Source organism: Hibiscus syriacus, unplaced genomic scaffold, assembly GCF_006381635.1.
Source record: "Hibiscus syriacus cultivar Baekdansim isolate YM2019G1 unplaced genomic scaffold, ASM638163v2 tig00003041_pilon, whole genome shotgun sequence".
NCBI lineage: Eukaryota > Viridiplantae > Streptophyta > Magnoliopsida > Malvales > Malvaceae > Hibiscus > Hibiscus syriacus.
The window spans coordinates 1,124,791-1,152,319 of record NW_024061960.1 but is presented as its reverse complement, the minus strand read 5'-3'; the positions used below and the strand labels follow the sequence as shown (position 1 = coordinate 1,152,319).

General features: G+C 34.9%; 1 pseudogene; it reads right to left on the bottom strand.

The window, feature by feature from the left end:
• The window catches only part of LOC120167750, a 45,941-nt pseudogene extending 19,385 nt beyond the window's left edge, over window positions 1–26,556 (bottom strand).
• Between the last annotated feature and the right edge of the window lie 973 nt (window positions 26,557–27,529).

The following is a 27,529-nucleotide window of genomic DNA, read 5'->3' as shown; positions in this document are numbered from 1 at the left end:
TCAGAAAATCAATAGGAAAAATGAATTTGTCAACCCGCATGATGTCATCTTCAAATCCCCCTTTAGGACGTATATGTGAATGATCACCTAATTGCAAAATGACAGATGTGGGTCTCGTATTTCCTATCCCAAGCTTCACGAAAATTGACGTAGGCATCAAGTTTACGCTTGAGCCAAGGTCACATAGTGTCTTTCCAATAAATTTGTCTCCTATCGAACATGGGATGATAAAATTGCATGGATCATGTCTCTTTGGTGGCAGCTTGCTTAATGAAAAGCAAAATTCTTTTGCCGTGGCAATTGTCTCGTACTGCTCTACTTTTCTCTTCTTGATAACAATTTCCTTGAGTAACTTATCATATGCTGGCATTTGTTCCATGGCCTCCAAAAAGGAACATTGATTTGAAGGTGACTCAAAATGTCAACGAACTTTCTAAATTGGATATCTTCGTTATGATTCTTCAGTCTTTACGAAAAAGGAGGTGGGGGTCTAGCTTCCTGTACTGATGGGGTGTGAACTGAAGTTGCCTTGGTATTTTTATTTGCCCCCTTAGTTTCTTTACTTGAAGAACCCTCAGTTTATTTGCCCCCTCAGCTTGCATGATTACTGGGGGTGAATCATCCTTTGGTCTTCCCCCAAACTTATCTTCAACATTAATTTGTGTACCACTTTGGAGAGTTAGCATACTGCAGTTCTCCTTGCCATGAGTTTTGGTGACTTCAGTGTCACTTTTCAAATGTCTTGGTCTACGTTCTTGTAATTCCGCGATAATTTGACCAACCTGACTCTCCAACGCCCTTAATGACGAACTATGGCTCTAAAGCAGGGCTCCTTGATTTTTGATGGAGGTCGTATGCTCTTGCAGCATTGTCTTCGTTGTTGCTATGAATTCTTGCATTGTGGCTTCCAGAGAGCTGGTGTTTGATGAAGATGGCCCTCCCTTGTAGAATTATGCCATGGCATATTCGATTGATAATTCTGGGAGTCATTGAAATTCTGTTGCCGAGCTAGTTGATGTGCACTGTTGGTTCCTTGATTTCCCCATGAAAAGTTTGGATGTTGACACCATCCAAGATTATATGTGTTATAATAAGGTTATTGTTGCCTCGATTAAAGTTACATACAAAGTTGATGGATTATTGATTGGTCGGGCAGTCACTCTCATTGTGATTGTCGTGGCATAATAAACATGCTGAATGGGTTGCCTTTACTTCTCTCACCTCACTTGGCCTTTGCAAATTCTTCAATATATTGGTGATAGTAGCAAGTTAAACGGACACCGAATCTTTAGAATCTAGCTCGTAAGCTTCATGTGATTTGTGCCCAAGTCCAAGCCTTGTGGATGAAAGCTGATAATCGTTTGTGGCAATCCTATCTAGAATGTCAAATGCCTCTGCTGGGGATTTGTCAAGTAACGTCCCACTTATCGAGGCATCTAGCATCATCCTCATGGGTGCGTTTACTCCATTATAGAACATCACCACTTGTGTCCAATCATGAAAACCATGATTTGAGCACTTGCAAAGCAATGCCTTGTATCGATCCCAACATTCATACATCGACTCGTCATCAGCTTGACAAAAGGAAGTAATATCGTTCCTCAGTTGGGTGTTCATGTTTGGAGGATTATACCACAGCAAAAATATTTTTGCATAGATCAGTCCACGACTCCATTAAAGCCGCTGGAATGCCACTCAACCAAGCCCTTGATCGATCACGCAGAGAATATGGAAATAACTTTAATTTCAAGACATCTCCGTGTACTCCTTGTTGGCGAAAAGAATCACACACCTCCAAGAAGTTACGAATATGCTGCCTGGCATCTTCATTTGGCATACCCCTAAATTACCCTATAGAATTCAGCATATTGAAATTGACAGGTTTCAGCTCGAAGTGGGCTGCCTGAATTTCTGGTGTCATAATTCCAGGATTTAAATCATCTAAGATTGGGTTTTAGTGATCATGAATGACACGAGGTCTGGTTGCATTCCCAACATTTGGATATACCTCGGTATTCTGATCATCCCCAAGACCAATGCCTTGATTATCGATTTGATACATATTTGCACGTTGAGCACGTCTTCTTCTCCTAAAGAGCCTCTCGATTTCAGGTTCAATCGGTTCTAATGGCTCCTCAAGATTACTTTTGGTCATACACCAAGAAAACCTGAAAAAAGATAAGAAAAATAAAAGGTAAAATAATATAAAATAAATATAAACAAGTAAAATAAAAATGCTATGAAAAAATAATTTAACTTCCAGTTGCCAATTCCCCGGCAACAGCGCCAAAAACTTGTCCGCTCGGTATGAGTACTATAAATGAGTGCGGATATATATGCAAGTATACACAATCGAACAAGTAATACAGTGATAAGTTGAGTATCGTCTCCACAGGGAATTGAGGGAGTCAAATAGGTTTGTCAAGGCACTTTACTTTGTTACCTAAGTAAAGTTAGTGATGGTGTGTACAAATGAAAATGTTGTGGCAAAATGGAATGACTGATGTGGAAATGAAACGATGGTAGTGTGGTAGTAATTGGATATCTTGTGGCAAATTATATTTGTGATGCATGCAAACAAATGAAAATGACAAGGTAAAATAAAATGTAAATATTGGATTTAATATATAAGACTTTAGATTTCTCATACGACAAGCAGCTATGGGAATGAGTGATAGGAGCCACTAGGAAAATCTAAGTCTATTTCTCTAAATGGTATTTCTTCTATGCCTAGCCTGCCCGACAGAGTCTACTGAGGTGCCCTGTGCTATCTTTAATAAGGGACTCGACAGATTAAAGATGCCCTGGCAAATCTTATTGGTGTAAACCCCTGCAGTGATCCTATTGGTCCAAATAACATGATATGTCTCGGCAATACCTTTTTGTGTCAGCATTAACATCTAACCTATCATTTTTGCATAGCTCCTTTTAGTCGAATGAAATCCTAGCCTTATCTCTAAGGTGGATTAGGCCTAGTTACTACCTAAAACCCCTTGTTTATGTAGTTCCTCCCTAGTTTCTCTTGAATACTATGGATATTTTTCCAAGGTATTCTCTCGAACCCTAAAAACCTCCTAAGGAAAGACTACTCTCGTAGCTCCTACAACCTTAAGGCATTAAGTTTCATAAAAAAACATATTAAAGCATATAAAAACAACCATTCATTGAAATAAAACTTAAACATCCAAGATAACTCCCACCAAATAGGATTAGTTCATGGTGGGGTTCAAAATAAACAAGCACAAAACAAGTTTCATTAGTTTCTTACAACCCAACAACAAAATATGAAAGCAAAGAACTAAGGGGAAAAGAGAAAACCTTCGACGTGCACTGCCCAATACTTCCCTCGGCCACCAAGAACTACTCCCAGGGAAATGGCTCGTCTCGGATGCTCAGGACGCCACTCTCTCAGGCTTGTCAAGGAGAAATGCCACGGCAAGTAGGATTGACGGAGAAAGATGAGACATTCTCTCTCTAACTTTTTAAGCTCAAATCTGGGTGGAACCAAAGTCTTCAACAATATGGCTTCATCCTCTATTTATAGAGGAAAACTAATCCTAGGAGTCGAGCATAACAAGCTATGATATATCCTGGGTAGCTAGCTGAGTGACCGGCATAATCCCGTTACAGGCGCCCAAGGACAGACATGATCTGCAGGGTCAGGTGGCGTCATCAGCAAGACCGGTGGTTGCAGTGTCGATCCCTCCAGGAAGATCTTCGTGATGGATTTCTCGGGCAGAGCTCTTGGAAAGTCGGAGACAGCTGGCTTCAAAAATATCTTCTTACACTTTAAGCGCTTTCAAAATGGCAGTCGAACTTGGCAATTTCAATTTGCTCAGCAATCTCCTTATGTCACGACATTTCCTTTACTTTTTTTCTTGCTTTCAATTCTTGCACATCATCAGACAAACACATTTCCCATAAGGAAGCACCGCTTTAAAAATAAAATGCCGCGGTAAACCATATTCCACCACATACAACTAAATGCTTCTAAATGCATCTACATGGTAAAAAATTAGCCTTTAGGCAATCAATAACTTAAATGAAAAGGTACCAAAATAGGACCTTTTACGGAGTTATCAGTGCTCCCAATGAAATTCAAAATGCCCGATTTTGAAAAATACAATGGAACCAGTTTCCCTACTACCCATCTCGCGATGTTTATTCGAAGGATGACTGATACACCAACAATGATGAGATATTGATCCACAACTTTCAAGATAGTTTAACTGGATCTGCTTCTAAGTGGTATAATCAATTGAGTTATACTCAAATCTACTCCTGGAAATATCTGGTTTGCGCCTTTTTGGGTCAATATAAACACATGACTAATATGGCCCCTAATCAAACAACGCTACAAAATTTGGAGATAAAGAGTGATGACAACTTTCGACAATATGCTCAACGATGAAGGGATGTTGTATCTCAAGTGCATCCACAAGTGATTGAAAAAGAGTTCATCACTCTATTCATCGATACATTAAAATCTCCATATATCAACCACATGATAGGGGTTGCCACTAAGAGTTTCTATGACATCATCATAAATGGAGAAATGATCGAAAGAGCTATCAAGAATGGCAGGATAAGAGGCACTAGCAGTACTGACATTGAGGAAAGATATGAGATTAACATAGTGGGATCTTATATAGCTAATCAAGGGGCCAAACCTCATAAGGTGTTCCATGAAAAACTCACATCGATTCAATTCCAATGGCGTATGAGGAATTGCTCCCAACGCTAGTTAAGAAGAACCTTGTGACTCCAGTTCAATCCAAACCAAAAGGGGTCCCATATCCTGAAGGTCGTGATGTTAACGCCATATGCAACTATCATATTGGGAGCTCATGGCACACCATTGAGAATTGTGGGGTGTTGAAGCGCAAGGTTCAAGATCTGATTGATTCAGGGGCATGGACATTCGATATGTAATGAGTTATTCTGATCAAGAGAAGGCTGGGACATCTATCAGGAATTTTGTTGCATTCTCATCAAAAGCATGTCATCTTGTTTGAACTTGTTCTTTTTCCTATGTTTGAATGTTTGTAAGTCGTTTGACCTTCGAACATTTTAAATAAAATACTTCCTTATGAGGAAATGAGCAATGAGAAAATTTTAATCTTGAAATTCCTTGAATATCATCTTAATTAAAAGATTTTTAATAATTAAGGTTGTAAATCTTTAACAAATGATAAGATTGAACCCCTACAAAACAAGAATCCCTAATCTTACTCCAGATGATACTCTAGAATACATACCCTTCTCTTGCAGGGACCAAAATAACCATCTACTACTACGAAGAGACAATCAAAGGGTTTGTCATTCAGGTACGTGTTAGGAGAAGACAAAATGGGGCATCTGGCACATGAAATTGCAAAGCTAATTGGTTCATACTCTATTGATGACGTTTAATGATGATCATGATCTTCAAAGATTGAATGGTCGAGTAGGTGAATCTAATTTAAGTAAGTTTATTGGGAATTGAACTCTAACGATGAGATTTTTTGACCTTCAACAACACCTAGACTATGACAGGTTCTTCTTAACAAGATTAAGAAATTTAATTCGTATACCCAAAATAGTTAAATATGTATACAATAAAGTTAAGCTATTCCGTTAAAACAATCGATTATAGAGGAAACTCAAAAGCCTTGTCTTTATGAATAGATTACATTTAAACCATGACATTTTGGAAATTCAGTGTTTCCTCCACTGTGATTGTCAAGTCAAAGACTTTGTGACGACATGAATCCTTCAGGTAGCCTATCAAAGGCAATTTTAAAAAAATATATACAATAAAGCTGAATTCAGCTAGCCAAACAATGGCAAATTAAATCAAATTTGCTAAATAAGGAGTTTTGGTGAATATGGACTAAGGGAGTTGAGGAACACTCGTTATAGTCGAATTCACACAAGAACTCAGGAATCTCATTTTTAGACCGATATTTCTGTGCTGCCTTTGCTAGAGGAGTCTACGAAGCTTGAACAAATGGAAGATTTCAGAGAATTGAAACAAAAGTGTTCTAAAGAGTCTAGCAATTGATTATGCTAGTTGTATTATTTTGTCCACCTCCGATTAAAATGTCAAACCAAGAAAGAGAGGCATCTCATAATTTTCACAATGACCGAGGATAAATCAATGAAACAAACCTCAAAATGTAGGTAGTTAGCCTCAAAACCAAACTGTCGATTTTGACATTTGTCAAATATTGCAGCTATGGAATATTAAAAGAGTAGTTGATTCTTTTGATATCCAATGAACTCTTGTTTTATGATTTATTTCAATTGTGAAACTTAGAAAAAAGCAATATTTTTTTAAAATTCTTTTTGATACTTTTCAACATTTTGAAAATAAAAAGAAGAAAAACATTTTCAAACAAGATAATCTCTCTGGAAGCATATCATGGAATTCAACGAATATATCTCAGAAGTTCGTGATCAAAGCTGGGGCAAGGAAAGCCAAATATTTTGGGCAAAATTTGATGGAGTATGGAAAACAAATTGTCTCAGGTCGAAGTTTGCAAAATTACACCTTAGTGGAAATGAAGACAACTGAATCAGGGATAAATTAAAGACTGCTCACGCAACTATTCCCCTCACAGATCGAGAAAACATACATCAACACATACATACATGTTACATGAGTTTGCATTTTTGCATCGTACATTCATCATCATGTGCAATAAAGACTTTGATTTTCCTTCTCATGAGGATACTTTAAATTTTGTCTCTATCAAAGGCATATTTCCCCTCTCATGAGGACAAATTCAAAAATTCATCAAATCAAACACATAAAATATAAACTTCATCATGACACCCATAAACATCAAGGATAGCCTTTCATAAATGCATCAATTTTTTATTGATCTTTCAAGAAATAAAGTTTGGTGATTATTAGATGTCTTCAACCTGAAATATCAATGCCATCCACAGAATTGATATCCTGAAGTGAACGATCAAAAGGCAGCTAGATTACCTTAACATGCAGGAGCAAATTGTCTGTCGCCTTTGAGATTGTTTCTCTCGAAACAAAGTGTTGTCCCACTAGAGACAGTTTTTCATAAAAATAAATTTTGTCTCGCTTGAGAGAGTTTTCTCAATAGGGATTCAGGCCTAAACTACCCTACCCACCAGAGCCCAGATACAAGACCCGAATGGAGCCCAAGATATGACCCATTCAAGCCCAGTTGACCAAACTCGCTAGGGTTTTCCCACATTAGCTGCCAGTCGCCTTGGATTCCAGCTGTTGGATCAGATTTGATACAATTGTTCAAGATCACTCAAGATTAGGGTTTTTTAACCCTAATGTATTAGCAACAACCGCCTCCAGTGAAGACCAGCCATCGAACCGGCGCGTGAGCTTCACTACCCTACTCCTCAGTCGCGTGAGCCGTCGTCGTTATCATCAAAACCGACCACACATGATAGTTCATTATTACCACCAAACCATCACTATTTTTTATAATATGAAACCCCAAAAGATATAAAAGAGAGATGATTCAGAGATAAAAAAAGAGAGATTCGGAAACACATTCGAAAAAAACTTGAACCAAACAAAAAAGAGGGAGAGTTTATCTTGGGTCTTCGATGATAGCAACTCCGATAGTCGGACTAAAAATCTGAGCGGTGAATAGGCATGTGAAGATGAGGAGATTAACATAACTAGACAGTGGCCCCATCAGACGGTGGATTTAACGGCGACAGAAGGTAGACTTTTCGGTTTTTTTTAGATCTAGGAGTTTGAGGTCGATTTTAGGCCGAAATAGGATGATATTTAGGGAGTTGAGAGTGAGAGGGGTCTTTAAGACGATTTTTATTCCCTTCGGCTGCCGTGGACGGCCGTGACTTACCACCGGTGACCGATGACTTTCCCCTTTCCGACGGGAGAGTTAAGAGAGTTCTTAAACTCTCTCTTTTCTCTCCCAAGATGAAGCACAACAAATAAGGGTATGAAGAAATAAAGCCCTTTAATCGGGCTTATATATCACCCCCTGAATGACGATGTTTCAAAGGGGAGAGGTTGCGTGTTTTGGGAAAAGGGTATAATATCAATTTAGGTCCTTCTATTTTTATAATATTATGTCTTAGTCATAAATAAAACTTTGTGATATTTTAATTCGAGCCCTTATCTTTCCATGTTTATTCTTTATGTTTAGTTAATCCATCGGATGAATAGGCCAAGAGGGGGTGAATTGGCAATTAAAATTTTGGTGGAAGCTTTAACAAAAAATTGAGAAGATTTGCACAGCGATTTAGAGTGGTTCGACTTTCTCAACCAAAGTCTATGTCAACTACCTTAGCTATCCATACTAAGGATTTTCCAAAAATTCACTAATTTGTCTTTCTTTTGAGGACAAAGAGTAACCTTACAACTCCCTTAAGAATTATACTCCAAATTCTTGAGAACACACTCTCCCAAAGAGAAATTTACAAATTTTGCAAACTTTACAAAAAAAAACCTCACAACGTAGATTGTTTGCACAATTCTAGAAAAATGAAAGAACACTCAAAGATAATTACAATTGAGCACAAATTGTGTTCTTGAAAACAAAAAGAATATTGAAAGGATTTTGGCTTGAATTGCTCAAACTTGATGTTTGATGCTTTCTCTTTTGTTTCTATAGCTTTTCTTGATAAATCATAATCATCAATGGCTTCAAGATGTGAGATTGATTTGGGTGGTAAGAGGGATGACTACATCAAGCTCTACTTTAAGCTTGGCTTTGATAAACATGTTACTAAGTAGGCAGCCGTAAACTAAAGTTTCTACATGTTTAGAAGGGACATTGTTTACGGTTTCAACGAGCTCTGTAAAGATAATTTGTGGAAGGTTTATTTTCTTATTTTTTGGATACAATGTATCCACCATAGGTCAAGTGCTCTAAGAGTGAAATATTTGCCTCCGGATGGTCTAAACCACCAAGAGATAATCAGATGAAGAAAACGTCCGTGATGATCTAAAACACTTACACTAGACTTGGCTTTATAAGGAGTAGCCACTATATCTCGCTCATTGTCTAAACCTCTATTATCTAGACCAAATACGTTAGAGATGTAGTCTGAGTCAATATGAAGTATTGGCTTAGGAGATAAGAACGAATACTATTGGTTGCGATTCTAGACTCGTTTTAGACACAAACTGCATTTGAGTGGAAAATACGAACAAGTTGGTGGTAAACAACTGGTTCAAGCTGAAAGAGTTTATTAAATTTCCATGATTGGAGGGTAGGGAGTTATTTAAATTTCTTGTCTATCATGGCTTGAAGATAAGGGATATGTACTTCCCAAATATTATACGGCTCGAAGTGGTTAACGAACCTAGTGTAGAGACCTCTACGATTTGGTTCATTAAAACACAAGTTTTGAATTGTCATCTCGGGTTCATTAGGGTTTTGTGGTGGAATAGGAAGAGGATTTGGAGGTGGGTTTGAATGTGAGTTTGGAGATTATTTTGATCGAATCGAAGATGTCCTAGGTCGTTTAGAATAAGTCATGGTTTATGAAATCGGAATATGAAAGAGTATCTGCAATTTTAAAACACATGTATGCAACACAATCAATCTCAAAACTCAATATGAGTCCTCAATAATTCAAGGTTCTCTAACTTAGTGTATAACGAGCAATTTTGAAAAAATATTTTAAAAATTAAGTTTAAAAGTTTATAATGTATATAGTTTTCATGAAAATAACATAATTAAATCAAAAACAACCATTTGAATAAAAACATATATTTTTTTTATTTCGAATTAAAAAAAATCTGAAAATAGTGTTTTTGATAAAAATTTGTTGTAGATTCTAGTGTAAAATCATAATATAAGCAATGCCCGATCACTAATTCAAACTAGAACTAACTAAAACTAGTCATGTGTTCAAAAATCAATAAAATAGTGTTTTTAGAAAAGTTACCATGAAAATTTGAAGATTGAGTGAGATTTGTTGTTTTTTGCACTAATTTGATGATGCTAGCAGGATTATATGTTGAAGAATAGTTTAAATCCGACTTGTATTCTTTGATTTTGAGGCAAATGAAAGTTTGAGAGTCTAAGAAGAGAGGAACGACTAAGAGTGAAATATTTTAGGTTTTGGCTAAAATATGAAGATTTGGGGATTTTAAAGCCTAAACCTGACAGGGGGTATCAGTACCATCGAGGGGTATCGATACACATTCAAAGAGGGTATCGATACCTATTGAACCAATATCAATACCTAGCAAGAGGGTATCGGTACCTGGGTGATAGGTATCGATACCTAGTGCACAAAAATGTCAAAAATTTGTATTTAAACACTTAGAATGCTAAATTAATCAGCTCTAGAGGTATTGGCAACTCATATTTTAAAAATTAACTATGTTCAATTAATAAAATCTACCCTTAAAATTTTATTTTAACATATTATTAATTTTCTCTAAAGATCACAAACTCCCCCTAACTATTAGCATAGAATGCATTCAAAACTGTCATTTTTATAAGTATTTTTCATTTATTAATTAAAAGTGTTAAAATCATTTTAAACACTAAGTCAAGGTAGGCCAGTTAAGCCTAATTCTCTCCTAAGTGTCCAAAATCTTTCTTTGTCTAAATATTTTGTAAAAATATCAGCTATTTGATGCAAAGTGTCTACAAATTCTAAAATTGCATCTCCTTTTGTGACATGATCTCTAATGAAATGATGTCTAATTTCAATGTCTTTAGTTCTAGGGTGTTGGATGAGATTTTTAGTGAGACAAATAGCACTAGTATTGTCACACTTGATAGGTATAGTACCAACTTCAATTCCATAGTCTAAAAGTTATTGTTTCATCTATAAAACTTGTGCGCGACAACTACCCGCTGAAATGTATTCCGTTTTAGTGGTAGATAATGCAACAATATTTTGTTTCTTTGAAACCCAAGAAATCAACATATTTCCTAGGAATTGACAAGTATCGGAAGTGCTCTTCCTATCTAATTTACATCCTCCATAATCCGCATCAGAGAAGGTATGCAAGCTAAAGCTAGAGTCTCTAGGATACCAAAGTCCTAAACTAGGAGTGTTCTTAAGGTATCTAAAGATTCTCTTAATGTCTTGTAGTTGTGATTCCTTAGGGCATGATTGAAATCTAGCACATAAGTAAACACTAAACATAATGTCCGATCTACTTGCAGTTAAATAAAGTAAAGAACCAATCATTGACCTATATAATTTAACATCGACACATTTACATCATTCATCTTTCTTAAGCTTTGTAGAAGAACTCATAGGAATGGCTTGGGATTTAATATTTTCCAATCCAAACTTCTTGAGCATCCTTGACGTACTTTGCTTGATTAATGAAGATGCCATCTTTTCTTTGCTTGATTTAGAGCCCCAAAAAAATGAAAGCTCCCTCATCATGCTCATCTCAAATTCACTATGCATTAGTTTAGAAAATTCTTGGCAAAGAGCATCATTAGTAGAACCAAATATTATATCATCAACATAAATTTGAGCTACTAACAAATCTTTACCTTTTCGCTTTGAAAACAATGTAGTGTTAACCTTCTCTTTTAAAAAACCTTTTTCAATTAAAAAGTTTGACAATTTTTCATACCAAGCTCTAGGAGCTTGTTTTAAACTATATAAAGCTTTTTGTCAACTTAAAAACATGATTTGAAAATTTTGAATCTTCAAAACCAGGAGGTTGTTCCACATACACTTCTTCTTTTATAAAACCATTTAAAAATGCACTTTTAACATCCATTTGATAAAGTTTAAATTCATTGAAACATGTAAATGCTAATAACATTCTAATTGCTTTCATCTTAGCTACGGGAGTATATGTTTCATCATACTCTATATCTTCTTCTTGAGTATACCCTTGAGCAACAAGTCTAGCCTTGTTCCTCACTATATTACAACTTTCATCTAATTTGTTCCTAAACACCAATTTAGTACCTATAGTAGATTTATTACTAGGACTTTTAACTAATGTTCATACTTTACTTCTCTCAAATTTATTTAACTCTTCTTGCATAGTCATAATCCAATTTTCATCGGTTAATGCTTCTTTAATATTTTTAGGCCCTATGCATGAGATAAATGCAACATAATTACATAATTTCCTAAGAGAAGATAGAGTAGTTACCCCTTTGGATAGATCACCTAAAATCCCACCATCCTTGACATAGTTGTATTCTCTTAGGTATGTGACTTCCCTTTCTTCAATGGTTAGATTCTTGAAGGCATCTTGAGTTTCCTCATCCTTCATTTCTTCCTTTGATGATGGTTCTCCAACGTCATTTGCATTTACAATACCTATGTCATCATCAACACAAGAATCATTCCTCAGAAGGGGATTATCATCGAAAACAACATGAATAGACTCTTCTACCACTAAAGTTCTTTTATTGAATACCTGATAAGTTTTATAATTTAAGGAATAGCCTAAAAAAATTCCTTCATCACTTTTAGCATCAAATTTGCCAAGGTTATCTTTACCGTTGTTTAAAACAAAACATTTACATCCAAATGGATGAAAATAGCTAATGTTAGGCCTTTTATTTTTGAAAATTTCATATGGAGTTTTCTTCAAAATAGGCCTAATCATTACCCGATTAATAACATAACAAGCGGTATTTGTGGCTTCTGCCCAAAAATATTTTGGCAAATTATTTTCACAAAGCATGGTTCTATCCATTTCTTCTAAAGTTTGATTTTTCCTCTCAACAACTCTATTTTGTTGAGGGGTTCTAGATGCTGAAAAATTATGGCTAAATCCATTTGAATTATAAAACTCAATAAATCCAAGATTTTCAAATTTAGTACCATGATCACTCCTAACACTAGAAATGGAGTAACTTTTTTTTGATTTGGATTACTTTTGAAAAAGTGATAAAATGTTCTAATGCTTCATCTTTAGTACTTAAAAATAAAAACACAAGTATATCTAGATTAGTCATCTACCAATACAAAGGCATATTGTTTTCTACCTAAGCTAATAGTCCAAATTAGCCCAAAAAGATCTTTATGGATCAATTGTAATATTATACTAGTGGATGCATCATTAATGGATTTAAAGGAAACTCTCTTATGTTTTCCTTTAGCACAAACATCACAGATTTTATATTTATCAAATTTTAGCTTTGGCAAACCTCTCACTAAATTTCTTTGAATTAGTCTTTGTAAAACACTCATGCTAGTGTGTCCTAGTCTCCTATGCCATAACCAACTATCATGTTCATCCTTGGCAACTAGGCATAAATTAGTCATATTAATATAATCTAAATGCACCATGTATATGTTTCCTATTCTATGACCAATAAACACATTCCGATTAGATGTAATGTCAATAACTTTACAACCGTTTGATTTAAACATGACATTGTATCCCTTATCACATAATTGACTAATACTTAAGAGATTATGATTCAACTCGTTCACATATAATACTTTTCCTATTTGTATGGAAGAGGTATTACATATAGTACCTACACCTTCAAGGTAACCTTTTGAGTTGTCACCAAAGGTTACCACTCCTACATTTTTGTCGTTAAGCTCTATAAAATGGCTCTTGTCTCCTGTCATATGTCTTGAGCATTCACTATTAAGGAACCATGAGTTTGAACTTGTACTTCGTGCCTTGTAGCAATACTCATTTTCCTACAAACATAGGTTAATTTTTTATTTTTAGTACCCAAATTCTTTCGGGTTCATATTCATTAGTTCCTAAAATCCTAGTCCCCTTGGGTATCTATTTGTTTATGATATCCTTATCCTTATTAGTATTGAGTCCTTTAGGGACCCATATACTTCTAACGATTTTACCATTAGAGGTTCTTTGGGGACCTCTATGATTGTAAGTTTTAAAGATTTTTCTAATATAGATGGATTTTGAACTTTCTCCTTTTTCAAAACATTTTGATCCAACATTATCGAAAGAACCTTTAAGATCATCAATTTTCTTTTGATGATCGTCATTTACTCTTGAAAATAAGTTATGCAAATCACAATTTTTCTTTTCAAACTCATCTAATTTGATTTGCAAATTTTTAATCTTACTCTCAAGATCAATGTTGGTCTTGGATATGAGATTTTTTTCGGTTTTCAGTTTTGAAATATCTTTCTTGTATTTTGAAAACAATTTCTCATAATTCAAAGCCAACCCATTATATTCCTCTAATAACTCATCAAAAGAATAATCTTCTAAATTAAATGAGTTAGAGGTTACCTGAGAATCTTCCTCAGTGGCTATCAAGCACAGGTTTACTACTTCTTGTTCCTTTTCATTGGATGATTCATCATCACTCCAAGTAGCCATGTGTGTTTTTTGTTTCTTCTTTGAATGACCCCAAATTTATTTGACATGCCCGAGCTTTTTGCATTCATAGTAAATGATAGGGTCCTTCTCCTTTAATTCAGTTTTGAAGCCTTCATTTCTTTTGAATTTTCTTCCTCTATTGGGCTTCATTAATTTTTTGAACCGTTTGGCAAATAATGATATGTCTTCATCATCGTCATCATCATCAGAATCACTCTCATCTTTTGTGGATTTGAGAGCAACTCCAATATTCTTCATTTTCTCCATATCCTTCTTTGTCTCGTCCTTCTTCTCAAGGTCTACCTCATCTTGAATCATCATTTCATGCGTGAGGAGAGAACCAATGAGCTCATTGAGAGTTAAAGACATTAGGTCTTTAGCTTCAATAATCGTGGTCTTCTTCGATTGCCAAGCTTTTGGAAGAGAATAAATTATCTTCCTTATAAGCTTCTTATTTGGAATGATTTCTCCATATGCCTTGAGGCCATTGACAATCACGAAAAATCTATCTGTCATAGATTTGATATCTTCTCCTGGATTCATCCTGAAATTTTCATAGCTATGAGTAAGAAGACTAATTTTTTAATCTTTTACCTCGTTAGTTCCTTCATGTGTGACTTGTATTTTGTCCCATATCTCCTTGGCGGTTGTACAAGATGATACTCTCTCGTATTCATCTGGTCAAGTGCACAGAAAATAATATGGATAGCTTTTGAGTTGAGCTGGAATAATCTCGTCTCTTCTTCACTCCACATATTCGGATTTGTGGATGGTTTAGAGTATCCGTTCATCGTGATTTTCCATGCTCCCATGTCACTTGATTGAATGAAGAACTTCATCTTATTCTTCCAATAAGTATAGTTAGCTCCATTGAAGAAAGGAGGCTTGTTGGCGGTCTGAGAATCAAGAACGAAGTTGAAGTTTGATGTAGAAGTCATTGATAACTTAAATATCGATTGAACTCTTCCCGAATCTAGTCAAGAGGTGGTAAAACCTTCAAATGAGTATAGCTTTGATACTAATTGTTGAGTTAATCGATCGGATGAATCGACTAAGAGGGGGTAAATTGGTAATTAAAATTTTGGTGGAAGCTTTGACAGAACATTGAAAAGATTTGCACAGCGATTTAGAGTGGTTCGACTTACTCAACTAAAGTCTACGTTCACTACCTTAGCTATCCACACTAAGGATTTTCCATAAATTCACTAATTTGTCTTTCTTTTGAGGACAAAGAGTAACCTTACAACTCCCTTAAGAATTATACCTCAAATTCTTGAGAACACTCTCTCCCAAACAGAAATTTACAAATTTCACAAACTTTACACAAAAAACCTCATAAGGTAGATAGTTTGCACAATTCTAGAACCAAGAAAGAACACTCAAAGATAATTATAATTGAGCACAAATTGTGTTCTTGAAAGCAAAAAGAATATTGAAAGGATTTTGGCTTGAATTGCTCAAACTTGATGTTTGATGCTTTCTCTTTTGTTTCTCTATCTTTTCTTGATAAATCTTAATCATCAATGGCTTCAAGAACTTGTTTAAATACACCTTGGATTAGTTCTAGCCATTGGGAATCAAATTGGTGATGATAGAGCCGTTGTAGTGTGAAAATCCAGTTGAAATAACTATTAGGAGTGTAGGGGTATCGGCACCCCTTCAATGGGTATCGATACTACATGTATAAAATTCAAATATTTCGATCGTTATAAGAATAAGGGTATCGATACCTCTCAAGGGGGTATCGATACTTCTGTGTAAATAGGTATCGATACCTCACATGGTATCGGTACCCATTTAGCATTATGTTTTTCTCGGAGAGAAAATAAACAAAAAGGGGTATGGTACCTTTGGCTAGGTATCGGTATCTCTTTGCATAGGGGTATCGGTACCCTTTTTGCATTCATAGTTTGAGGGGTATCAGTACCTCTTAAGAGGGTATCGGTTTCTCCCTATTGAAAACTCAATTTTGACTCAATTTTGGTTCGAAATACTTTGTAAAAATTATTTCAAAAATATTTTAAGAGTTAAACACAAATTTTCATTTAAGTAAGGAGTAAAATTGATATCTGAAAACTTGGAGTAATATTTGTGATATTCAATTAATTAAATCGAATATTGTATTTAAAATTAAATATAAAATCTTAAAATTCATTAACACTTTATTTATTATATCGAAACATCAAAATGTTTTCAACATTTTAGTCATTATCCTATATATTATACCATTTCTATTTATGTTTGACTTTGGTCACGATATTTGCAATTATTCCATTTTAGTCACTACTTTGCATATTATTGTATTTAGGTTAAATTGTTATTTTTCCTTTCATGTTTATGGTTGAGTTTATTTTAGTCCCTGACATTATTTTTGGGTTATTTTAGTTTCTGGTACTCATATTATTTATTGTATTCGATTGTGGATCTGGTTTATTTATATTTGTTGTTCAACTCTTCAAATTTTTGTTAGTACTATTTTGGTCCCTTAAATCATCGAATATGATTTTTTTGTTATTTATATTTTGATCTATAATATTTTATTTTGTTCCAGCCCTTCATATATATGTTGTATATTACAGCTCTATGTATTATTTTAAATAGACGTTATTAGCTTTGTGTGTTGTAAATATTTTATTTTGTAGATTTCAAATTGTATTTGTTTTTAGCATTTTTCTTTACCTATAGATGTTTTATTTGAATATTTTCAAGAACTCGATTTGTAGAATGGCGTGGAAAGCATTGCTTGATCGAAGTAATACGATCTGATACGACATTCGAACAAAATGTGAACTTGAAATAAATTGATTTTATTTTACTAATTAATTCATTTTTATTTTAAGTTGGACAATGCAATGTATGTTTCTTTAAATAGAAATTTATTTTGTTGTATACAAAATGTCAATTTGCAGTTTATATTCGATTCGCCTTTTTTATCGAGGAGGGAATATTCTTTTAGACAAGAAATAGACGAGATAGCCTTCCCATTGGAGGATGTGCAAATCTCGTGATTTCTTCTCAAATAAAGGAATGCTCCCTCATAAATAATTCGAGCCAAATTAATTAACTTTAATAAATGGATCATATTTTAATTATCGATGAGAATTCATGATTTCTACCATTACGATAGCATGTAAGCGATTGAGTACCAATTTTGGGCGCTGTGGGGGTGCTAACCCTTCCCTACGCGTAACCGACTCACGAACCTGTTAAATCGAATTTGTGGTAAACATATACCAATATTTGTCTTAAAAACGATTTTTCCTTAAAATTGTTTTAAAAGACGTTTTTAGGTATTCAACATACCTAACTCAAAGGTCGATGGTGACTCTCTTTCAATTCAATGCAAATTAATTCAAAATCTCCAATTTTTTTCAAAATAAAGTCATAATTGTTTTTCAAAAAATGGTTATGACAGCTTGGCGACTCTACTAGGGACTTTTTTTAGAGAGTCAGACTGTAAGTCGCTTACACATTGTCGTAGTGGTGGAAATTATAAGTTCAAGTCTATAGTTAACTTATGATTCATTTGTTGAAGTTTTTTAATTTCTTTATTTTTAATTGTGAGACTAATTTTTTAAATCTTTGATTTTAGCAGTGTTCAAGTATCGATTGAGAGTTTTTTCTCTCTCTTTAGAGTCAAAGGTTTGTACGCTCCTCCTCACACACATCACGTGCATTTGCATGACATAAGCTCTAGACCCGAGCTTTGTTCCAAGTAAGTCGGGGTGAATGCTTTACTCTCTTAAGAATTCATTCTTCATATGAGTTTTAGCAAATAACCCCTAGGATACATGCCTTATACCTTCTCAGGGATTTATTCCTCGTATGGGTATAAGGAAGTAAATCCCCTCGAATTGAACTCATTCCATTTGAAACATGTAATGGGTAAGGATCGAGGGTTTGGCAGCCCAAGGGGGCACCGACATCAGGGACAATTTGAGTATTTTTTCCTGTTATAACCGAAACCATGCATATAGTGAACCATAGAACGGTCACCATAGGTATAGTAATACCAAACCTCTATCCGTCAGTAGGTACCTAAAGTAACTGTACACAGAGGATGAGCGTTTATGAACTCTTCCTTTTGTTTTAACTTTTATTGAATAAAATCATGCGAACTAGATACCATGCGATTAGAATAATTTCTTGAAAATAATCATTGTGGCTAGAAAGCATGTCTGGGTAGGATTATTATCTGATAAAAACATGCTCGGGTAGATATCATGATTGGGTAGGTGTTATATTTATCTTTAAATAGCATTTTTAATTTTATTGATTATCTTGCCCGTACTACCTTATTTCTTTTCTTTTGTTTGTCATTTTTCGTCCTTCTTTCCATTGCATTTCATCAACATAACATAATGCAAAAGTGTTGATCCGCAAGGGGATATTCGAGAGAAAATTTTCACAAGAAGAGGTAAAAGTTTTCAATCAAGCAGTCGCATACACAGACATGCACCGAAGGCTAAAAGAAGTTCAGAGTACAAGAATGAGACTTGCTCGAAGATCGTGCATCATTCGAGATTGAAATGATGATCTAATGATTCGAGGAGTAATCCAACAGTAGAGCCTTATTTACAATCATTTTATTGCTAGTCATCAAGGAGTGACGCACTGACTTCAGCACTGTCGGGGCATTAACGGAGTTAGGTTACAGAACGCTTGAGGGGCATCATTTTCAAGGATAAAGATTCGAGATGAAGCAGTGATTCACTTCAGACTCAACATCTAAATGAAAGCATGTATGTAAAATGGACTATCTTGTAATGTGAATGTTTTTATCTCTGGCGAAAATTGTTCTATGATATTCATCGTTGGGATCAACACTTTTTGCATCTACATTTACATCTTTGCATTCTGCATGGCATTTATTTAGGCATTTTTACATGCAATAATCATGAAATCATGGGTTTATCTCGTGGAGGACTTTGAGGAGGTGTTTCTAATTGTGCATATTTGTTCACACAATATTGAGAATTGAAGCAAAATTTGAGAAGTTGAAGAAAGAGTTGGAAGAGAATTTGTAAATGATGCAAACAGAGTGAGAAGCTAAAATGGAGTAAGAGCAAAAGGCCGCTGTAGATCATATCTTGCAAAGCCAAGACAACCTAGTCAACCAGATTATAGCAAAACTGGCTAAGCTCAACCAAGAAAAAGGCAAATAGAATATTTCCTCGACTCATGAAACCTCTAAATGTGTGAGTGCACATGCAAACCCGCAAATGCTCATTTCTCCCTACAAGATTCCAAGACACCCAGTAGGCTTCTTTGTCACTAAAACTCATGCAACTGTGTTATATCATTGGGACACTTCTACTGATCACAACCTGGCAGCTCCTGATGAGATGAAAAGAGTCAAGAATGAGATCCTAGAGAAATTTGAAAAAGTGGTGCAGAGAGACATTCAAATGAATGAGAGGACAAAGCTCTAAAAATGAAATGGATGCAAGAGAACTAGTTTTAGTTCCTGACTTGGTGCTCCCGATCAAATTCAAAATGCCTGATTTTGAAAAATACAATGGAACCAGTTGCCCTACTACCCATCTCACGATGTTTATTCGAAGGATGACCGATACACCAATAATGATTAGATATTGATCCGCTATTTTCAAGATAGTTTGACTGGATCCACTTCTAAGTGGTATAATCAATTGATTCGTACTCAAATCTGCTCCTGGAAATATCTGGCTCGTGTCTTTTTGGGTCAATATAAATACATGACTGATATGGCCCCTAATCGAACAACGCTACAAAATATGGAGATTAAGAGTGATGAGAACTTTCGACAATATGCTCAACGATGGAGGGATGTTGTATCTCAAGTGTATCCACCAATGATTGAAAAAGAGTTCATCACTCTATTCATCGATACATTAAAATCTTCATATATCAACCACATGATAGGGACTGCCACTAAGAGTTTCTCTGACATCATCATATATGGAGAAATGATCGAAAGAGCTATCAAGAATGGTAGGATAAGAGGCACTAACAGTACTGACATTGAGAAAATATATGAGATTAACATAGTGGAATCTTATCTAGCTAATCAAGGGGCCAAACCTCATAAGGTGTTCCATGAAAAGACTCGCACCGATCCAATTCCAATGACGTATAAGGAATTGCTCCCAACGTTAGTTGAAAAGAACCTTGTGACTCCAGTTCAATCCAAACCAAAAGAGGTCCCATATCCCGAAGGCCATGATGTTAACGCCATATGAAACTATCATATTGGGAGCTCATGGCACACCACTAAGAATTGTGGGGTGTTGAAGTGCAAGGTCCAAGATCTGGTTGATTCAGGGGCATGGACATTTGATGTGTAATGAGGCATTCTGATCAAGAGAAGGTTGGGGCATCTATCAGGAATTTTGTTGCATTCTCATCAAAAGCATGTCATCTTGTTTGAACTTGTTCTTTTTCCTATGTTTGAATGTTTGTAAGTCGTTTGACTTTCAAACATTTTAAATAAAATACTTCCTTCTGAGGAAATGAGCAATGGGCAAATTTTAATCTTGAAATTCATTAAATATCATCTTAATTAAAAGATTTTTAATAATTAAGGTTGTAAATCTTTGACAAATGACAAGATCAAACCCTTGCAAAACAAGAATCCCAAATATTACTCCAAATAATACACCAGAATACATACCCTTCTCTTGCAGGGACTAAAATAACCATCTACTACTACGAAGAGACAATCAAAGGGTTTGGCATTCAGGTACGTGTTAGGAGCAGACAAAATGGGGCATCTGGCACATGAAATTGTAAAGCTAATTGATTCCTACATCTGTTGATGACGTTCAATGATGATCATGATCTTCAAAGATTGAATGGTCGAGTAGGTGAATCTAATTTAAGTTAGTTTCTTGGGAATTGAACTCTAACGATGAGATTTTCTGACCTTCAACAACACCTAGACTATAACAGGTTCTTCTTAACAATATTAAGAAATTGAATTCGTATACCCAAAATAGTTATATATATATACAATAAAGTTGAGCTATTCCGTCAAAACAATCGATTATAGAGGAAACTCGAAAGCTCTGTCTTTATGAATAGATTACATTCAAACCATGACATTGATCGGGTACTTGGAAATTCAGTGTTTGCTCCACTGTGATTGTCAAAGACTTTGTGACGACATGAATCCTTCAACTAGACTAACAAAGGCAGCTTTAAAAAAATATGTACAATAAAGCTGAATTCATCTAGCCAAACAATGGAAAATTAAATCAAATTTGCTAAATAAGGAGTTTTGGTGAATATGGACTAAGGGAGTTTAGGAACACCTGTTATAGTCGAATTCACACCAGAACTCAGGAATCTCATTTTTAGACCGATATTTTTGTGTTGCCTTTGCTAGAGGAGTCTACGAAGCTTGAACAAATGGAAGATTTCAGAGAACTGAAACAAAAGTGTTCTAAAGAGTCTAGCAATTGATTATGCTGGTTGTGTTATTTTGTCCACCTCCGATTAAAAAGTCAAACCAAGAAAGAGGGACATGTCATAATTTTCACAATGATCGAGGACAAATCAATGAAACAAACCTCAAAATGTAGGTAGTTAGCCTCAAAACCAACCAGTCGATTTTGACATTTGTCAAAGATTTACAACTAGGAAATATTAAAGAGCAGTTGATTCTTTTGATATCTAATGAACTCCTGTTTTATGATTTATTTCAATTGTGAAACTTAGACAGAGGCAATATTTTTTTCAAAATTCTTTTTGATACTCTTCAAAATTTTGAAAATAAAAAGAAGAAGAAAAACATTTTCAAACAAGATAATCTCTCTGGAAGCATATCATGAAATTTAACGAATATATCTCAATAGTTCGTGATCAAAGTTGGGGCAAGGAAAGCCAAATTTTTTAGGCAAAATTTGATGGGGCAATGAAAACAAATTGTCTCAGGTCGAAGTTTGCAAGAGTACACCCTAATGGAAATAAAGAAAACTAAATCGGGGATAGAATGAAGACTGCTCACGCAACCATTCCCCTCACAGATCGAGAAAACATACATCAACGCATACATACCAGTTACATGAGTTTGCATCTTTGCATCATACATTCATCATCATGTGCAATAAAGACTTTGATTTTCTCTCTCATGAGGATACTTTAAAATTTGTCTATATCGAAGGCATATTTCCCCTCTCATTAGGACAAATTAAAAAATTCATCAAATCAAACACATAAAATATAAACTTCACTATGACACCCATAAACATCAAGGATAGCCATACATAAATGCATCAATTTTTTATTGATCTTTCATGAAATAAAGTTTGGTGATGATTAGATGTCTTCGGCCTGAAAGATCAATGCCATCCACAAAATTGATATCCTGAAGTGAACGATCAAATCTTCTAAAGGCAGCTAGATTTCCTCAACATGAAGGAGCAAATTGTCTGCCGCCTTTGAGATTGTTTCTCTCGAAACAAAGTGTCATCTCGCTAGAGACAGTTTTTCATAAAAACAATTTTTTTCTCGCTTGAGACAGTTTTCTAAAATCAAATTTTGTCTCGCTTGAGACAATGTATCGCAAAACAATTGTCTCGCTTGAGACATTTTTCATTTGAGATGCAAATTTGAATTTGTTTCACTTGAAACAAAGTTGATCTCACTTGAGATTGTTTTTTTCTCAAAACAAACTTTGTATGACTTAAGACAATCTTCTTTAAGACACGAACAGTTGATATTGTTTTTATTCCAAGCATATTTCATTTCGGTTGAGATAATTCCAGCGGAACACAAATTTCAAAGTTATTTTACTTGAAACAAAATTAATCTTTGAGATTATTTCCCTCAAAACAAATTTTGTCTCGCTTAAGACAATTTCTCTTGAAACAAAAATCTTTGAGTATGTTTCCCTTGAAACAAATTTTGTTTCTCTTGAGACAGTTTCTCTTGAAATAAAAATCTTTGAGTTTGTTTCCCTTGAAACATGTTTTGTCTCTCTTGAGACAATTTCTCTTGAAACAAATTATCCTTAAAGATGGCTAGCCATCCTCATCACATAGGAACCGTGTCATCTACCAACCAGATCTCCTCATCACGTAGGAGCAGTGTCACCCTTAGATAGCCAGACTTCCTTATCACATAGGAACCGTGTTATCTTCATCATCCCTAAATATGATCAGTCATACTCATCACGTAGGAACCGTGTCATCCACCGACCAGATCTCTTCATCACGTAGGAGCCATGTCACCCTTAGATAGCCAGACTTCCTCATCACGTAGGAACCATGTTATCTACATTATCCCTAAAGATGGCCAAGACGTCCTCATCACATAGGAATAGTGTCATCCATCGACCAGATCTCCTCATCACATAGGAGCAGTGTCACCCTTAGATAACCATATTTGCTCATCACGTAGGAACCGTGTTATCTCCAAATTTACCTAAAACATCCAGAAATCTTTATCATGTATGAGTAGTGTCGTTCTTAGGAACAAACTATCAAATTTCAAAGCCTAAGAGAGAGTCGGAACAAAAAACTCGTTGTCTTATAGTCTTTGCCCTATTCTTGTTAACACAAGAATTTGAAAGAGAGGCAGCTCTAGACACCCATTTTTGTCTGTTTTTTAATTACGCTTATTATTATTATTATTATTGACATTTTAATTTACATTACAGAGTCAGATTACAAACAGACCCAATAGAGATTCAAGCCTAAACTACCCAGCCCACCAGAACCCAGATACAAGACTGGAATGGAGCCCAAGATCTGACCTGTTCATGCCCAGCTGACCCAAATCGGCTAGGATTTTTCCCACATTAGCTGCCAGTCGCCCTGAATTCCAGTCATTAGATCAGATTTGATCAAACGATCTAAGATTGCTTAAGATTAGGGTTTTCTAACCCTAATGTATCAATAGTCACCGCCGTCAGTTAAGACCAGTAATCTAACCGGTACATGAGCTTCACAGCCCTACTCTCCAACCGCGTGAGCTGCCACAGAACACTCTTGAGCCGCTGCCATCATCAAAATCGGCCACACAGTGTACCAAATAATCATCTAGAGTGCAAAATATCACCAAATCAAAAACCCATTTTTAACATACCAAGATCAGAAGACCATGCCCCTACCCAGGAAAGTTCATTATTATCACCAAACTATCACTATTTTTCATAACATGCAACCCCAAAAGATATTAGAGAGAGAGCATTCAAAGATAGAAAAAAGAGAGATTCGAAAACACACTCGAGAAAAACTCGAACCAAACAAAAAAAGGGGGAGAGTTTACCTTCGGGTCTTCAACGACAACAGTTCCGGTGGTCGGACTACAAATCTGAGTGGTGAAAAGACATGTGGCGATGAGAAGATCAACATAACTCGATGGTGGCCCCATTGGACGGTGGACTTAATGGCGACGGAAGGTAGACCTTTTGATTTGTTTTAGATCTAGGCGTTTGAGGTCGATTTTAGGCAGAAATAGGATGAGATTTAGGGAGTTGAGAGCGAGAGGGGTCTTTTGGAGGATTTTTATTCACTCCGGCCGCCGTGGACGGCCGTGACTTATCGCCGGTGACCAATGGTTTTCCCCTTTCCGACGAGAGAGTTGAGAGAGTTCTTAAACTCTCTTTTCTCTCCCAAGATGAATTGAAGCAAATGAGGGTATGAAGAAATGAAACCCTTTAATCGGGCTTATATATCCCGCCTTGAACAACGCCGTTTCAAATGGGAGAGGCTGCGTGTTTTGAGAAAAGGGTATAATATCAATTTAGGTCTTTCTATTTTTGTAATATTGTGTCTTAGTCATAAATAAAACTTTGTATATTTTAATTCGAGCCCTTATATTTCCATGTTTATTTTTTAGTCATTATCCTATGTATTATACCATTTCTATTTATGTTTGACTTTGGTAACGATATTTGCAATTATTCCATTTTAGTCACTGCTTTGCATATTATTGTATTTAGGTTAAATTGTTATTTTTCCTTTCATGTTTCTGGTTGAGTTTATTTTATTCCCTAACATTATTTTTGGGTTATTTTCGTTTCTGGTACCCATATTATTTAATGTATTCGATTGTGGATCTGGTTTATTTGTATTTATTGTTCAGCCCTTCAAATTTCTGTTAGTACTATTTTGGTCCCTTAAATCATCGAATAAGATTTTTTTGTTATTTATATTTTGATCTATAATATTTTATTTTGTTCTAGCCCTTCATGTATATATTGTATATTACGGCTCTATGTATTATTTTAAATAGACGTTATTAGCTTTGTGTGTTGTAAATATTTTATTTTCTAGATTTCAAATTGTATTTGTTTTTAGCGTTTTTCTTTATCTATCGATATTTTATTCGAATATTTTCAAGAACTCGGTTTGTAGAATGGGCGTGGAAAGCATTGCTTGATCGAAGTAATGCGATCTGATATGAAATTCGAACAAAATGTGAACTCGGTTTGTAGAATGGGCGTGGAAAGCATTATTTTGTTGTATGTCAAATGTCAATTTGCAGTTTATATTCGATTCACATTTTTTTATCAAGGAGGAAATATTCTTTTAGACAAGAAATAGACGAGATAGTCTTCCCATTGGAGGATGTACAAATCTTGTTATTTCTTCTCGAATAAAGGAATGTTCCCTCATAAATAATTTGAGGCAAATTAATTAACTTTAATAAATTGATCATATTTTAATTATCGATGTGAATTCATGATTTCCGCCATTATGACAGCATGTAAGCGATTGAGTACCAATTTTAGGCGATGTGGGGGTGCTAACCCTTCCCCACGCGTAACCGACTCTCAAACCCGTTAAATCGAATTTGTGGTAAATGCAAACTAACTTTTGTCTTAAAAAACAATTTTTCCTTAAAATTGTTTTAAAAGAAGTTTTTAGGTATTCGACCTACCTAACTCAAAGGTTGATGGTGACTCACTTTCAATTCAATACAAATTAATTCAAAATCTCCAATTTTTTCAAAATAAAGTCATAATTATTTTTTTAAACTTAATTATTTTTCAAAAAAATGGTTATGAATCCAATGATTCTTGATCTCGTTATCGGTTCTTCTGGGCTACCTTGCTGCAATTTTGGACCACCTAAAGATAATGAAATCATAATTTTTTCCAGTGATTCTGAAATAAATGAGGTCCAACGAATTCGGCAGCTTTTGTCATAGTGGCGGAGGCCAGCCAGCTTGGGGACGTTACGCCAGGCAACAGTAGCATGAGTGATAATAAAATGGACTAGTTTTTTGTCTTCCTCGGCCGTCCATGGCCCCTTCTTCACGCCGTGCTTGTCGCAGCAAGGCTGCCTTCCCATCACTTTAACCTATATTCAACTCCAGCAATGCCCCCATTCACTCGCCTATCTACATATACATATGGACACACATAAGTATTTTAAGATGGACACGTATTTATCTTAATTTTAAATTTTTTATATTAATTGTTCATCTTAAAAAAAATCATTATTAATACCTATCTAGCTATTATAAAAATATTTTTAAATTTGTCATTGTATATAACGTACACGATTTCACTTTCTTTTGAGTAAATCACTCTATGTTACTCTTTTTAAGTTGTTGGCTACCTCTAGTTCCTCTGGTGCACGTGTGCTCACGCCTTTCCTAAGATCTATAAACATATTACTAAATTTAAAATATTTTTTTAGAATAGATACAAGTATTAATAACATAAAAATTTTAAATGATATAGATACAATAAAATTTTAAGATGGGCATCGTCAATCAAATAATAATTAATTAAATTTTATGATGGACATCTATCTATCCTTGAGTAGTTGTGGATCTGCCAATGTTCAAGGATTAAATATTTTTTTTTGTTAGAAACCACATATACTATATAATTTTTTAAAATTTTATACAGATTTAAGACTACTATGTGAGTAAAAATAGACGGTATAGATTAATTGATTAACTACTTATTTTCCCTTGTAAATATCTTCTCATCTCTTAATGTTAATCTCAGTCATTTGTTTTCACTCATCCAACGATTCTAAATTTATGTAAAACTAAAAACAAATCACAATATATAATTGAACTTTATCTCATATAATAATATTAAATATTTCTTAAGTTTAGGCCAATGATATTGATAATTGTTTGTAACAACTGTTTAATTTATCTATCAACTTTTTACTTATTTAAAAAATTATTATCATCAAGAAATATAAATAAAATCCTCAAAAGAAAAGCATGCTACTTGCATTGTGATCACAAAAAGAAAATGAGGCTCAGTGCCATTTCTACATTTAAATATAGACATATTTAAAT